Here is a 17,826-nt window from a genome sequence, read left to right as displayed (position 1 = left end):
AAGCAAGATATCTCGGGTTGTCATAACAGACTGCCCAGAGAGTTATCAAAAAAATGGGTGGACAGAGCCTTGTGAGGGTGGAGAGGGCGCTTTTGACACCAGCAATGAAAGAAATCCATCTCCTCCGTTGCAAGACTCTTTTGAACTCTTTTTTGATACTTTTGGCCCCTCCCCTCCCTAAAGCCCTGATGCCAATCCTCTCGACTACACCTTCTGGGTGCATGTCGATGGAAAGGTCTGCAGTGTTCTTTATTCAAACACCAAGGACCTCAAAGCCACTGTCAGCCAGCACTGGCACGCAATGACTGAGGAATACATTCACAGAGGGTGCCAAGGCCTCCACCACCGCCTAGGAGGCATCTTTGCCACTAAGGACGGCTACATTAATGATTGAGACAGATCGAACACACATCTATTTATAGTATTAATTTTGTTGAAATTCTATTATTAATTTTTTAATTATATATTTTTTCAAAGTGGTCAGATTTTAATGGACCACTTGGTAATTTAGTACAGAAGTGAGTACTTATTTTACCTTCGGAATTTTATATCAATTGTGTTAACCTTTCTCATGTCTTTTTTAATATCGTGTCAGGAGAATTCATAGCCTGGAAGGAATGGGGGTATACATATAATAGATTTACCCACAAGTCCCGGATTGATAAAATATGCACTCCCAAATTCCTTGTAGGCCTGAAACGGTCCGTGAAGTTATCTCCTGAGACTCCAATTAACGTCATCGTCAAAAAGTGGTAAGTAAGACGTGCAACAGTCTCCAGGGCTATAAATACGGATCTGAGGATGAAATCATATCGTTTCTACAATACACATATCCTTACAGAAAAAATGAAGGTCAGCCGGGCAGTCCACAGAAGACAATTGCTGAAAGATTTGAAGTTCCATGGTAACCGAATTATCTTTTATTCGGATGCGAAACAATGGAAAGATCTCACACTATCCAAAACAACAAGTGGTTGACCACAGAGAGAGATAATGACCAAGTGATACCTTGTATGAAATCTGATACTAATGGTGTAGAGTTCATTTTTCAACAAGACTTGGCCCCTTCTCATGGGACCCGCAAGACCCGAAACTTTTTAAAGAAGAAAAGGTGTCATTTTGACACCCCCAGACCAGGCCCTCCAACTCTTCCTTTATGAATCACATAGTTTACTTATTTTAGGGAGAGTTAGAGAGGAAGGTTTCTGCCAATGAACCCAACAGCATCGACTCCTTGAAGGCATTCATCATCATGTACTGGAACAAACGTGTTTCAGGCCTACAAATCCATTAAGCCTCGTATCTAGCGAATAATTGACGAACACGTTCAATGATTTTTTTTATATAAGTTTTATTATATGTGCATAAATTACAGCAGAAATAAATGAAGGAAGAAGGATCAAGTAAAAAATAGCATAATAAATATTTTAGTTTATAATTATCCCTAAAAAAACGTACCTAGTCGTTGTACACATATTACAAATCAAAAACAACTAAATAAAATCCGTCAACATACAAAATTCGAAAACCCACATATACAAGCATATAACAGAAACCAAAACAAGAGTAAATAAGAATTAAAATTAATTCGCCATTAAAAGTACAAATTGTCTCCAAAGTAAGACTATTTTTTTTTAAAGCTTTGTAAGATCTTACAAATCACTTTAAAGAGTTAAAATATTTTCCCAATACCAAGGGGCTATATCCAATAACATCAGTTCCATATTTCCATCCAGATCAACAGGTATTTGGAACCATCCAAGAGAAGGCATCCTTGTATATTTAATAATTGAGAAGAAAAAAAAATTTGTTCAAAAAATATATTCTAATGTATTTCATTATTCACTCATTTATTTGACAAATATAGACTTAACATAAAGAGATCGCCTTTAAAAAATATCAATAGCCCCCAAGATGGGTGGTAAAATTTGGAAGAGCTATGGATCTGGAGCAGTGACGTTATTGAGACGGCAAAAATCGACGTTTGCCATTAGTTTTTGACAACATGTGTAATGGTTTTTTATGGAAAAGACGACAAGCTTTTGCTAAAAAGGTGGTCCAGTTGTATCGATCTTATGAACATTGTCAAGTTTTGGTTTCTTTGATAAAAACTATGGTTTAATAATATCAATGTACTCCGAAAAAAGTTTGCCGTAATTATCGGAAGAAATAGATACCGAACGTCGATGAGTGGATTTTGATATATTGGAGTTTTTACTAAGAAATGAAGTGAAGTCTACTATAGAGGAGATCAAATGCCCGGAGAAAATCTCCCCCGATGAGGAGTTGAAACACTCTTGCTCTGATAAAAAACCAAGGGAAAATGGCTGTTTATTTTCATTTTTGGCTAAACACGTTCGTACTTTCAAATGGATGAACCATTAGATGCTTTCAGAAAGAAATGTATTGGTATTTTAGAAGGAATAAGACTGATTTCAGCGCCTATGTCCACCGAAAAGTTTTTACAAGAAATGTAATCGTAAATTGTGAGTAAACAGGGAGGATTAAATCTTGGATAACCCCTAATTTTTAATGTTTTCTGAGTGCCTTCAAGAAGAAAGATCTGACTAAAAAATAATTATATCCATCCTCAAGAGTTATTATTTCAGGGAGCAATGACTATGGAGTACGCTCTTCCAATTTCCCAATATTCAAGAAAGCCTCGATTTTCACACTATTCGAAGGCTTAAATATCTCAAGAAGACGACTTAAAATGGTAGAATATGGATCTTTTACAGAATTTTCTATCAGATGTGGTACACGAGAAGCCCAGTTACAAACAGAACTGGCAAACTTTGTGCCCTCTTGGGTTACACTTTTAAACCAAAACTGGTGTTAGCTTGGGTAAAACTATAACGAAGGTCGTTTAGTATAAAATGAAGTAAGTTTAACCAATAGTGCACTACCGATTGGTGTTGCTTTATTGTCTAGTTGAATCATAGATATTTTAAGATAGGTAGTCAACAATTTAGGGATATCCTTTTCATTTCGAAAAGTATACAATAATGTACTTCATTATTAATTCGTATCTCATGATTGATGATACTTCCTCTATATAGGGTGCGCTGTCGTGTACATATAAAAGTCACTATAATAACTAATTTATTATCTACACTCTGTAGAGCTGGATTCACTGAGGTATGTGCAGTATATTTTTTAATGTAAATCATGAAAGACGAGGTATAGCACAAAGGATTTGTTGCGTAGTTATAAATGTAAGGCCTTGTTGAACTCGGAGTAGAACAGAGGATATACATGGGAGTCATTCCTATCTAATTATTGTTCAGTTTTTGTGTTTATAACCTTCATCTCATAGCTGTTCACAGCTAATTCAATTAAACATCATCTACCAAAAATTCTTCAAATTGTTAAGGTGACGACTGTAATATTCGGTTTCTTTTTTAGCATAAAGGTAGATTGTACTATTTTCAACTATGGGGGATTATGAATTTTGCTCTCCTGAAAAAATGCTTAAAAGAAAAGTTCGATCCGTGTAAAATAATAACATATCATAACTTTTGAGTATGTCATATTCAAATATAAACATGGTATGATCTAAAGCTTTAAACCAAGTAGCGAAACGCAACCGTTAGCCTGGGAAAGCAGCATGGTCAGTATTTTTACATTTTTTCGCCAGATGTCGCTTTTCCTATGAATTCATTCATTTATTTATACTGAAGACGGTAACACGTGTTTTTTATTAATCAATATCTTATGTTACATCATATTCTAGGCTTTATATAGGTATATATTTAGTTAATTATATTACTTTTAAATTATAAATAAATTGTGTAACTTGACAAAAATAATCTGTTTTAATCTGTAAGGTCTGCAACCTGCCCTCCAAGGGAGCAAACGATCTTTTTGATCATTCAAAGACACATTTTGAAAGGAACGAAAAAGCTTCGTCAAACTCAATCACTTCCAAAAATTTCAATAGCAAGCATTGTAAGGCTATATTCCTCATTGTCAGCGACTTAGTCGAACATTCTCGGTCACATGTTTAGGAGGAGTATGAGGAATTTTAGAATTGAACTAATCCAAAAATGGAGACCATTTAAACTAATGTTCCAGTAGGTGGTATCATCTGGCAGTGCAAAGCACAGCTATACAGTACTTGTAGGGGTGAATTTACTACCAGAGTTATTCTCTAAAATTACTCTTGATATGGTTTAAAGCTCATCCGCTGCAGAGCTGTCAAAGTCGACCCTTCTAGGAAGACTCCCATACATTCATCTTATCACCTCGCATAATTTATTATTAAAAAATAACTAAACCATAGTTAATAGTTATTTATTAATATTAGAATTAGAACAACTTCGGATCAATGATTTTTTTAAATCACTAAATGTACAGGGTGTCCATGATAAATTGGAACTATCTTAAAATTCAACCTGCTTTATAAAAATGAAATTTGGAGTGTATTTGTTAATATGAAAAAGTTAGACATGATATTAAACAATAAATTTATTCAACATGTCCTCCCTTAGCAGCCACCATCTTCTCCATCCTGCGCTTAAATGATTTGCATATCCTGATGACTTCTGCAAAATCGACAGCATTCCACTTCCTCGTAATGGAGCCCTTCAGGGCCTTGATGCTCTTGTGGCTGACCTTACACACCTCCCTCTCCAACTTCCCCTACCAGTAGTAATCACACGGATTGAGGTAGGGTGAGTTGGAGGGCCAGGTGATGCGATCCCAGGAAGTGATGTCCTGGGAGTTGAAGAGGTTAGTGGTCCTCATGGCGATGTGTGCGGGCGCTGAGTCTTGTTGGAATATGAACTCCCTCCCAGTGGCCGTATCCTTCATCCAAGGGATGACAAACTCCTCCTTGACTTCGCAGTACCTTATCGTGTTAACCCTTTCCATGGAATTGAAGAAGAAAGGAGGCATCACCTCACCGGTGCTGCAGATGATACCCAGGGTCATCACAGAGGCCGGAAACTTTGTGGTGAAGACTGCAGATACCTCTTCTCTCTCCTTGGCAAGCTACATGTCATTCTGGACGTTGTAGCTTCTGTCGACAGTCCAGTTCTTCTCGTCGGAGAAGAAGATGATTCTTCCTTGATGGCTCTTCAGGTCATTGAGGAGGCACTTACCGTTGGTGAGCCTGGTGGCCTTCATGGATGCCGTGAGGATGTGCTGTTTGGCCATTCGGTATGACCTGTACCCGAGGTCCTCATTCACAGCCTTGAAGACCAGCTGCTTGCTCATTCCACGGTTATTTGCCAACCTGGACAAGGAAGTCCCCGGCGAAGCCTTGATGGACTTCTGGAGGACTTCAAGGAAGCGGGGAGTGCGGATTCGGTCACTTCTCATGTTGAGGGCCTTGCGGCAGACCTTCCCCTCAACCTCCTAGGCATTGAAGACCCGGTACACCGTGGTCTTGGGGTAGTTAAGAAGCTTGTAGATAGCAAAGGGCTTGTGTCCTGCGCGAGCCAATTCTAGGAGGGTGTCTCCCCTTGCTTGTTCCATGATGACTATTGTTTGTTGTCAAAACAATTATGGTGGAAGTTATAGTGTATTGTTCATGCAACCTTTTATATTAGTATGATTTAACCCCGAATATCCACATTATGGATCTGGGTGAAGTTTAAAGTAGTTCCAATTTATCGTAGACACCCTGTAGTACTAGAAGATATACACTTGTTGAGATGGTGTCCTGGTATTGTATACAGAACTTCGTCAGGAATAGCTCCTAATAGATGATTGAACTTAGTCTTTTCGTTTGAAATCTTGGCTTGTTCAATTTGTGCTTCCGCTCTAAGAAAATAGCCACTGGGCCTGAAGGGACTAAAGTGAGGAAGTTTGATCGAAATATGTGAAACATTTTTCTCCGAGGTACCTCCATTGTCGGCAGAGGAGTATTTCTCTCAATTGTATAGGCTTGTGTAGTCTATACAATGTAGTATTAAATCCAATACTAATTTCTGTTTCACTTTGTAACATTTCTTTTGTACTCTTTATAAAACCAAACTATACGTTATTACTTCTGAAGAAGGAATACAATAAACAAAAAGAGGACAATAATAAATGATAAACGGGTTAATGTGCAGATAGAAGTCATCATTCTCTCTATACCGCACTACAATATTCAGTATTCTACATTTGTGACACAAATCTAGCTATTTTTATTAATACACGTATAAATTCTAGTTTATAGTTAGTGTTGTTATTATAGAATAATAGCCAAATAATATCCCTGGTGGATAAAAAAAGTAAATTCCGACCAAGACATTTTTCCCCTGTTTATTGTTTTCGTGCTCGTTTTGCAAATTGGTTTAAAGCTTTAGTATGATCTTAGACTTCATTTAATTTCTTAAATACACAAAGTAATCATTTCTTCTATTCTTATGCTCCCTTTCCGAAAGAACAGGAATACAATTTCTTATTGATCCCTTGTCGTTTATATAATATATATATTGCCATTTTATTATTTTTATGAAGAAAGTTTGGCTATTTCTTTATAGAAATAATATAACAACTACTCATAACTACTCATTGAGTCAAATATAACTATGCAATATTATAATATGATATCGAATAAAATACTATGTAGATCTTCATAATATGTAATTTAATGTAAAGATGGTGAATAAATAATATGACAATAATAGTCTGGGAGTATATAAGAGATAAATAGGATTTATTTGACCAACTAACAGATGATTTTGGGTATTTTTTCTGTTTCTTTTTTGGGGGAAAGATTGCATGATACAATAAAGGTAACGACGTGTCACTCTTTCATATCATATTAATGAGTATTAGTAGTTGTATATATATGTCTGTTACTCCTAGCGGAGTACTTTAGTATTAGAGTACCAAAGATATATGTATAGATGGGGGTTGAAGGATAGAACAGGGACAAGGGAAGAAGTCCTATAATAAAGAACTATAAGAATATATTACATGATGTCAGAAGTGGGATAAAGTATCCTGGATAATGGAGGAAGAAGCAGTGACGTATACCTTGACTCCAAATGGGGCTATGGCCCCAATGATACCGCTCCTCTGGTAGTGAGAGGGATACGGCCTATAATTGGGAACAGTTCAAAATGAAGTTTGATATCTTTATGAACTGTTTTCAAGATATTAAAGATTCTGTGAAGGCATTGATATTCCTTTCAACGGTATGACAGGAGGTGTTGGAGATATACAGAGATTTTGAACTAACAGACGCCGAGAGATTTGAGTACAAGGTGGTATAGGGAAAGTTCGAGGAATATTTTAGTTCAAAAAAGAATGTGATATTGGAGTCCTAAATGTTCTGGTCCGTAGGAAAAGGAGAAGCAGAAGGATGGAAGGATTTATTTTCGCGGATTAGGCGAATGTCTACCAATTGGGAATTTGCGTCTCAGCGGGAGAGAAACTTGAGAGACAAATTGGTGTTCTCTATACCGGACTCGCAAGAAGACAAGAAGACTTAAAAAAGACACTGCTCTAGGGCAGAACTTTTCCTTAGATCTATGTCTAAAGGAAATGAGATTTTATGAGAACACAAAAAAACAATGAAGGTCAATGAGGTGCATGTCCCAGGGGATGTACAGTCTAAAAATGTTTTTGTAAAAAAATTACAAAACTCTTACAAAAGAGAGCTTTGTAGATGGTGTGTAGCTAAGGAACAGTGCAAACAAACAAAATGCCCAGCTCAAAAATACAAGGTAATACAAGGTAATGTGTCGAAAGTATGAAAATGGGACACTACGCAAGGATATGCTGGAGAAACCAGGATAAAAACAGAAGAGTAGAGGTGGTGGTGGATGAAACACCAGATATTCAAGAGATAACCCCTTCTCCACAGTTTTTTCTAGATACCATTGAGGAGGAAGAGTGTAGTACAGCATAGTACATTACTATGTTGGTCAATGGGATACCTGTCAAAGTAAAGGTGGATACAGGAGCTAATGTTACGGTGTTTCCGAAATCATATATAAAGACACTGAAACTTAAAACAACAATGGAAAAGGTGGGACCAGCAAGAGGTCCAGATGGGAATCTAATAGAAATGGAAGGCGGATCGTGGATTGAGTTTGAATGTGGAGAAAGAAAACTAAAGGGAAGAGTAATTTTTGGAAATGTAAAGAGACCACTACTGGGATATAGCGAAATTATGGGTTTAAAATTAATTTAAAAAACTATTGATAATTTGGAATTTCCGAGTATTCTGAAGTAATATAAAATAAAACTAAGGAAAGAAGCAATCCAATGGACCGAATGGGTAGCAAGGAAAGTTCCAATACCTGTGTATGATTTAGTAAAAGAGGAAATAAAAAAACTAAAAAATTATGGTATCATCGAGAAAGTTATTGACCCAACGGATTGGAGTTCACCTATTGTAGTTATAAAGAAGGCTTTGGGAATACGTTTATATGTGGATTATCAAAAACTTAATAAATATATTCGGATTCGTAGGTATACAATAGGTTCGTGTCACAGCATAATATCTCGAATAAAAGGATGTTATTTTTCAAAGTTGGATGCAGTTAGGGATTCCATCATATTCGTTAAGAGGAAGAGAGTAGTCTCCTCACTACATTTATCACCCCCATAGGAAGGTATAACTTCAATCGTCTCCCGTTCGGAATTTCGAGTGGACCAGAGGTTTTTCAGGCGAAACTGTGCCAATTATGAGATCCTGTTGAAGGCGTGTATGTACATATCGATGACATTTTCATCACTGGGATTGATAAGGAGCCCCACGATAACAGGCTTAATAAAGTAAAAGATATTCTGAAGAGAAATGGAGTCCAGCTGAATGAGGATAAGTGTATACGAGGAGTTACTGAAATAAAAATTTTGGGCTACGTGATGTCAGCAGATGGAATCAAGGTTGATCCGGGAAGAATAAGAGCAATTTAAGAGGCAAGAGCACCGACAAAAGTGGGAGAGTTGAGATCATATTTTGGAATGGTAAATCAAATTGCAAAGTTTGTTCCTAATATAACGGAATTGACGACACCACTTTGCGCTTTATTAAAAAAAATGTTCATTATGTATGGGACAAGCCACATGAAGAAAGCTTCAAGAAAATTCAAAGTGAACTTTCGCAAATAGACTCGCTGGGAAGATACGACAGAAAGGAAGAGCATCGTGTGAATACAGATGTGTCTGCACATGGTTCAGGTGTAGTGTTGTACCAGAAAAAAGGAGAAGGATGGATCCCCATTTCGTATGCAAGTTGGACTCTGACAGAAGCTGAGAAGAGGTATGCTCCTATAGAAAAGGAACATCTGGCAGTGGTTTGGGCTTGCCAATATTTTTCCGAATTTATTTGGGGGAAGAAAATTCAAATCGAGACGGATCATAAGCCATTAGAGTGTCTGTTGGGAAGTACACCATTACCTGATTTGCCTCTTATAATAAAGAGATTTAAGCTACATATGCAGAGGTACGATTATGATATTAGGTACATCCCGGGAAAAACGCAACATATAGCGGATTTTTTTAGTAGAAGAGGGAAGGATGCTTCAAAGGATAGTCATCCGTCCTCAGACAAAAGGATTGAAGCTGATAATAATTATATTACTATAGGAATAATCGATGACATACCGTCATCTGACAAGCGTTTAGTTGAAATAACAAGGTTGACTATGGAAGATCCAGTGCTGCGGAAATTCTTAGAATATGTAGAGAAAGGGTGGCCTGAAAATATTAGCCAAATTCCAGAGGAAATTAGAACGTTTTATAAATATCGTGATAACATTTTTTGTTGGGGTAATTTAGTTATTTACAGAGAGAGAATAGTAATTGTGATATACTACATCGGTTGCATGAAGGACATTTGGACATAAGTAAAACACAGTTCAGGGCGAAGGAGTCCGAATTCTTCCCGGGGTTGAATCGACAAATAGAACAGACGATATATTCATGTGGAAAGTGCGCGGAGTTTGAAAGCAAGAGGCAGTTACCTTTGATATTTAGTGAGTGGCCATCAGGAAAATGGAAACGTGTTGCTTGTGATTTATTTATGTGTCAAAGAAAAGACTATCTTATAGTAAAGGACTATTACAGTAGATACATCGAAATGGAAGAGCTTAAGAGTAAAAGGTCCACATCAATAGTAGGAGTACTGAAGTCAGTATTTGCTAGACATGGTATTCCTGAGACGTTGGTTTCAGACAATGGGCGATGTTTTACGAGTTGGGAGTTTTCGGATTTCGCAAAGGAGTGGGGGTTTAATCAGATTTTCTCATGTCCAAAACAGCCACACCATAATGGGTTAGCTGAGAGATGCGTGCAAACCGTAATGAACTTTTTTTTTTTAAATCGAGATGTAGAAGACGCGTTAATGGCGTACAGGTCGGCACCATAACAACATGGAAAATCACCTGTTCAGCTCCTCTTTAATAGGGAGGTCAGAACAAAGGTGTCAAGGATTATAAGGAAGCCGGATGATGAGGAACTGAGACAAAATTGAGGAACAGCAACGACAGGCTAGTGGAAATTATTATAATGAACATCATCGAGTGGTTCGAAAAATAAACTTGGGGAGAGGGGACATCGTAAAGGTACCAGACCTAAGCAGAGAGGGATACATCGAAAAGAGAAATGGGAGAAGGGTGAGCGTAAGAATAGGAAAGCAAGCCTATGTCAGAACTCTGGCACAAGTAAGAAAGGTTGAGATTTGAAGGAAGAATGGATGGATTGTTTACGTTTGTATTTGAAAAAAAAAAAAATTTATATGTAAAAAAAGGAGGATGGAATATATATATGTATGTTACCCCTAGCGGAGTACTTTAGTATTAGAGTACCAAAGTATATGTATAGATGGGGAGTGAAGGATAGAACAGGGACAAGGGAAGAAGTCCCATAATAAAGAACTATAAGAATATATTACATTAATTACTATGTAGAGTCCATATAGAGTTTTTTCCAGACGTTCTTAAACATCCTTTTCAACGGGAATTCCCCATTTTCATTTCTAAGATATATTTCATACCAGTAAACACGTTTATTAATTAAGTTTTTTGTATGAGCAGAGGAGACTTTAATTGTTCAGCGATTTCTTTGGACTATTCCATTTACTGAGGGTCTATAGGTGTATCTGAACTTAAGACTTGTGTTCCATCTGACGAAGGTTGATATAAACTTGTCTTTAGTAACACGACTGACGTCAACAGCCAATCTTATTCTACAAACAATGATCCTTCACCACACCTTTTTGATTTTGGATCAATGAGAGTCTTAATGGATATTTTTTCCGTCCCCTTGAAATCTGCATTCAACTCTGCCAGGTTTATATGAGCGCTGCTTTCTTTCTTTCTGATCCAAGCCGCATTCTCAATTCTTTCTCCAGCCCTTACGATTACCACACCAAGTGCAATTGAACTAGCGTAACACCAAACTTCATACCTCTCACGCTCCGTATGCCATGTGCCGGGTTTTACTTTCTAATTTTATGTAGGATATCAAGAAGCATTCCAACAGTATTGGTTACAAGACCCTCACTCAATGACCCTTCACCACACGCTCTCTTCAGAAGGCTCCCGGCTACTCTGGCCCAACCTGACACATAGAAGAGGTCTACCAGTTTCCTACAAAACTAGAACACCTACATTCTTGTTATATCTTCTTTCACCTCTTATTCACCTCAACGGGTCTCCTTCATCTCAATCTTCCGGCACTTCCTTATCCCTTGACCAGACAAATGCCAGAACAGATTTAATAATTTGTGAAGCACAATTCAACCTCGAATTTTAGACAAGACATCTTATACCACTCTCCCATGTAATTCATCTTCATTACTTTTGGTCATTGCTTGTCAACCTTAATTTACATATATGGTAGGCATAGTGCAAACCCAGCGCTATTAGCTGAGAGCTGCCTTCACTTCCGTAGTTTTTCCCCACATCCATCCGCATCTGCAACATTGTATCTCACATAGTCGTTCAACAGCCCTGAAGTCCAAAAGAGGTATCATTTTCCCTTTCCTCTCCATGAGGGAAATCACACCACCGTCCCTCCTAGTACTGTTTTCTAGCTAACTGTTTTGGATCAATTTATTCATCTCTTGGTCAACTTTTCCGTTAATCCTACTTCCCAACTACATTGTTGAGTAAGGGTTCCTACTTCCACTCCCACTTCAACGTCCATTCTCCATCTTCGAATCTGACTACATTGTTTTCCCCACAAACAATTTTCGATCTCTCTACTATCTTAACTGGCACACACGCTCCAAGCAATACCTTTCCCTTGTCCACAATAACTTAGTACCTTCCCAGAATATCTTTACTAATAATCACATCCCCTCCTTTAACTAAATGTTCACTTATAAAACACTTTACCACATGTAACTGGTATCTAACCTCAATGGGTAAAATATGTCTAAGGTGGAAGCTTTAATTTCACATGTTAGATCCCGTGCAATAGTGGGCGAGATATATCTAACTTATGTGAACTACTCCTGGTGTTGCTCTCACACGAGAGGCATTGCTTGTAAGTGCGATATGAATTAAGCTGGTTAAATCCGAGATTCCCATCAGACTAAAGAGGTTTTTGATTTTGGCAAAATAGACTCACCTGGTCTCCATCTCTATCCCTTACGGGTCTCGTAACCCGTCAACGGACTCACCGAGAACACCTTCATCAACTCCCTTCTTGTTTCTTCTCCTCATATGTTAACTGGTACTATACACTGAACACCCTTCCATCCAGGAACAGAACTATTACTCTTACAATTCCATCATACTACGGCAATCCCTTAGCTAGTTTCACCTAACAAGTCCAGACCATTGTTTCACCTGAAGCACCGAATCTCGGAACGATGTTTGCAACCTTCATATTTTTCCCTGCCGTAATATCTTGTTTCACCTTATTCACCTTAACCATGAATGGAGACAATGTTATGCCCTTACCCCCTTTATTTACGCCGTTATAAAATAACAATAAACTACCTGTAAATTATTTTCCGAAAAGCAATTTATTGGGGCTTCTTAAGCTATTTGTCATATTTTGTATCAGGAAGTGTGTGACAAGTGTTGAGACTCGGTCCGAACTAATTCGGTCAAAAAAAAAAATATGACGGTCTCAGACTGTTCTAGGATTTCCTGACCGAAACCCAACCCAAGCAGTGATGTTAGGAGCAAGCAATGGATAATTAATCAGGCTGGAACATTTCTTAAGGTTTGATATCTTCAATTACTCCACACTATTAAGAAGAACAAGACTTTCGAAGCTTGCCCCCCGCCACACACACACACTCGGAGGGACAAACTTCAAAAAACTCTGAACGACTGACGATACAATATAATTTTTTTAATTAATACTCCCCTCCTGAACTGTCATCATTATTATTAGGGATGTAAATCGCGTACATTTTTTTAGCGGGCCAATTTTTTCTAGATTCAGTAATGTGAAGCATAGAGAAAGAAATACATATAGATGACAAGGATTTTTGCTTGGCTACTTGGCTTACTTAGGCAGACAGAGAATTAACATTCTGATCTTAAAAAATAGTGTATAGCTGTTGAAATATTTGTAATTGTTGATATGTTATAATCCGAAGGAAAAAATCGAACTTGATTTGACTTGAGCACATCTTTAATTACTTGAAAAATCGTCTTAATTCTATTTACAGGAAGATCTATTTAGGCAATGAATATCTAAGATTTCATTAATTTAATTTATGTCTGTTTCGGCGTTCTTAATTCATTAACAAATAATCGGCAGATTAAAAACGAAGGAAGATTCAAACTATTTACAGCGATTGGTTGAGCACTTAAAAATTATAATTAACGTATTTTCTTTAGTTTTTTGCTATTAGTTTCAACAATAATATCTTTATTGCTTGTTGTTTTAGTATTCAATGGTTTCCATAAATTCCCTAGAGATCCAGGTCCATCAAACTTAAGATTTAACCTTAAATTTAATTTAATGTCTATGATTTTCTTCGAAAATAGATATGCCCCAGAAATGGATACTTGCTGTTCGACGAAATGATTTCCCACCTTCTCATATTTCGGTCCTATGCTCAGAACACTTTGTACCCGACGACTTCTTAGATGAACAGAAATATGGAATTCTGAAAAAGTAACAATTTAATGCTGTACCTTCGAAATTTGAAGTCACACCTTTGAATTTTCCATCAAAAAGAAAAGAAACAAGGACGGAAGCTCCATAATGCATGTCTTAAGAATCAGAATACAAAATTAGAATGAATCAAGTTATAAAAAGTATTTAAAAAAAGAGCTTTTAGAATCCCAGAACATTTCACTTCTTGAAGGACGTTTCAATAATGCTCAATTTGAAACCGTTAAAGGATTGCTGGAAAAGAAAACTAAAACAACTGGATTTTCACCAGAAATGAGAGATTTTTCTAAAACTCTTTTAATTACAGTCCAAAGGCTTTTGACTTCGTTTCTCAACTTCTGACTTTACCAAGCCAGCGCACAATCCCAAGATATGTAGACAGCATTTATTGCTATCCTAGATTTCAAATACTAGCATTTGAGGAGCTGAAACGCCGGAGCAATTATCCTTATTTTAAAGAGGCTCTGTATAGATAGTATGTCCATTAAACAGATGATTGAATTTGATAATAAGCTAGGAACGGGTTTTGGTTATGTTGACTTTGGTGGTCAAAGCAACAGTGGCAAAGATATACTAGCAAATGAATGCCTTGCTGTGATGCTCATTGGCATTAAAAACTTTTGGAAATTACCTATCGCTTATTTCTTAATCAAAGGAATTCCAGCATCTGTTCTTGCAGGAATCATTCGTCAAGCTATGGTGTTCGCATTTGAAGCCAGTGTTATGGTTAGATGAATTTGTATGGATGGAGCTAGCTTCAACATCTCTGGCATTAAATATTCTCGGCTGCAATCTTCAACCTAAGGTAAATAGCTATTAATGAGTATGAAATTTCTAATATAAGTATGGTTCCTTCTTTTAAGTTCAGAATATTGAAGACATATGTATGTACAACATTCCCTCATCCATGCAAAAATACAACCGTAGTTGCAATCTGCGACTCTCATCATATGGCCAATAACGTCAGGAATCTGTTTGCAGATTACAAAACCATTATGTCCCAATAAAGGTGTTATCAGATAATCTTATCTTGAAGAACTCCATGAAATTCCGACCAAACATGATTTTAGGTTTGGTTAAAGCTAACAGGACGACATATTTCACTTAAAAATTGCAAAATGAGAGTTAAATTAGTTGTTCAGTTAAAGTCAGACTCGGTCGCTAAATCATTGAAATGGGCACATGAAAACAAAATTTCTGGGTTTGAAAGTGAAGAATTTCTTGAACTGCACGATAACATTTTTGATATTATGAATAGTCGATCCAAGTACGGCTACAAATTAAAAGCGGCATTGTCTCCAACTAATATTGTTCAAGTCGAGAAAATATTCAAAAAATCCATTCATACGTATGAAGTTTTAATAAGAAGTGACGGGATTAAAATAATTGCTTCGAAGCGACGCACTAGACCATTAGGCTTAATCGCCTGCATATATTCTCCAAGGCATCTCGTGGAACTAATAAAGTCTGTGAAATAAATATGCAATATATTTGTTCTCATAAACTTTAGCAAGACCATTTGGAACATATCTTTGCTACAATCAGACAAAGGCTTGGATGGTGTTTCAATCCAAGTCCGAAACAATTTAGATTTGCCTTTAGGTAATATTTGAAATGTTTAGTGGTTTAATTTTGGTTCATTGTTATGTTTTTAATGTTAAATATTTAATTTTCTATTTTTTTATAGAAAAATTCTCTGTCATGCTGTTAGAGGAATCATTCAAAATATCAGCGGGAACTGTATTCCACAAGATGAAACTATCTTGTTAATTGTGGCCAATGTTATTGATGAACGACTTCAAAGCATTACAATAAACGATCAACACGACTCAACAGAGACACGTTTTGAATTAAACTACGGCAATGACGAAGTAAATCTTAAAACATCTCACTTATGTGGGTGTAATGCTTCAAACTGCAGAATATGTAGGACATCAATTTTATATATTTCAGGCTATTATGTATATGTACTGCAGAAAAAATATTAAATGTGTAATTTGCAGAAGAGTATTATTTCATAATGAAGAAGATCCATGTCCAGACTCATCTTTAATTTCATTAAAAAACTATTACAGTGATAATCCGAATGGAGGACTTATTATACCGTCAGGCACGATGAGTAGACTTCTTTTTCTGTGTGAAAAAATATTTCGTCAGCACAATGGCTCACTTGGCAGCATTGACATTCCAGAAAAATTGTTAATATAAGTCCTTACTAATATCAATATGTCAACCCCCTTTGAAGTATTTATTATCAAGACATGCCTTAGAAACGTCACAAGTAATTGAGGATCATTATATCACCCTTATTCATTTGGTTTCAAAAAAATATATTTTTCTTCGCATGAAAAAAGTATTGTCCAACAATAAAATTTTAAAAAAATCATTCATTTTTTTTTATTTGTCTGGATTCCTTATCAAAGTACGCCCTTGGTTGAAATTCTAGCGAATACTACCAAAACATTGGGGGAAGTAATATAGCATTTGAACAAATATCTAAAAGATAAAAAACATATTGTGGCAGCAAGATATAAATTAGTAAGAGGAAAATAAGCTAATTTTGATGAATTTTATTGCGAATTAAAGATGTTGGCGAAGCAGGAACAGATTTATGAGATACAATCAGAGGATTGGTTAGCCATTCTAGTCACATGTAGCAGACAGTTGAAACTATAAACATTAATAAAGAAAGTTTATATGATTTGGTAATAAAGGGTATTAATAGAATTTCAAAGGCCGACAATGATAAAGTGGATTTGAAAGAAGAAGAAGTCAGAGTCAAGAAAAACCATGGATGAGAAAGAGAGAATTAATATGTAGTCCAAGCACATCAAAATGGAAAGACCTGTCCTTATAATGAAATGGAGTGCCGAAAGTGTAGGAGGAAAGGCCAGTACACAAAATTATGTCGATCCAAGAACATAAGTTCAGTATTACACGTCAATTCAGTTCGTGGATGTGAGCTGGATAGAATTTCAATTGATATACTGAATGAAGGTGGAGAATACATTGAGAATAAAATTTATGTATGTAATACTATTGCAGGCTTACAAGTTTACAAAGATTTAGATTTACCATCAAAGAGACCAAACTACCCCAAGACAGTCGGAGTGAACGTCTTAAGATTGGACGTAATTAATAGTGTTGAACTAATATTTAGACTCGATAATTGTCAACATAAAGAGATCGTCTATTTTGTGAAGAATATTGGCCAGAAGGATATGTTTTTATCACAGCATCCGTGCATGGGATTAGGAATTATAAAACCAGATTTCCTTAGACAATTAAAGGAAGAATGGGCTAGTCAATCGTTAGTGAATGCAACTATTAAATGTAATAAAACTCTAGATTTTAAAATATAAGAAAAAGTCAAAATGGATCTCCTAAAAGACTTGATGGATGTATTCACCTGTGGTGAAGAACTAAAGACGATGAAATTTACCAAATTTGACGCCGTTAATGGATATTGGTTTTAAAGATATGGATGACATTAGCTCTCTCTCTGTGGGCAACCATCTGTCGTTCTGGATGCTGTGGGATCTATCGACAGTCAATTGTTTCTCGTCTGAATACGAGATGATTTGGTTATTATTTACAGACTTTAAACCATTCAGCAATTTTCTTCCGTGGGCTGCCCAGGTGACATTCATTTGTTCTGTAAGGATATGTCTTTTGTGGAGGCGGTATGTCTTCATCATCAGTATTTATGGCCCTGGAGACTGTTGCACGGGTTACTTGCCACTTTTGACGATGACGTTAATCGGAGTCCCAAGACATGACTTTACGGACTGTTTC

Source organism: Lepeophtheirus salmonis, chromosome 14 (assembly GCF_016086655.4).
Source record: "Lepeophtheirus salmonis chromosome 14, UVic_Lsal_1.4, whole genome shotgun sequence".
NCBI classification, from domain to species: Eukaryota; Metazoa; Arthropoda; class Copepoda; order Siphonostomatoida; family Caligidae; genus Lepeophtheirus; species Lepeophtheirus salmonis.
Note: the sequence above shows the minus strand (reverse complement) of the source record.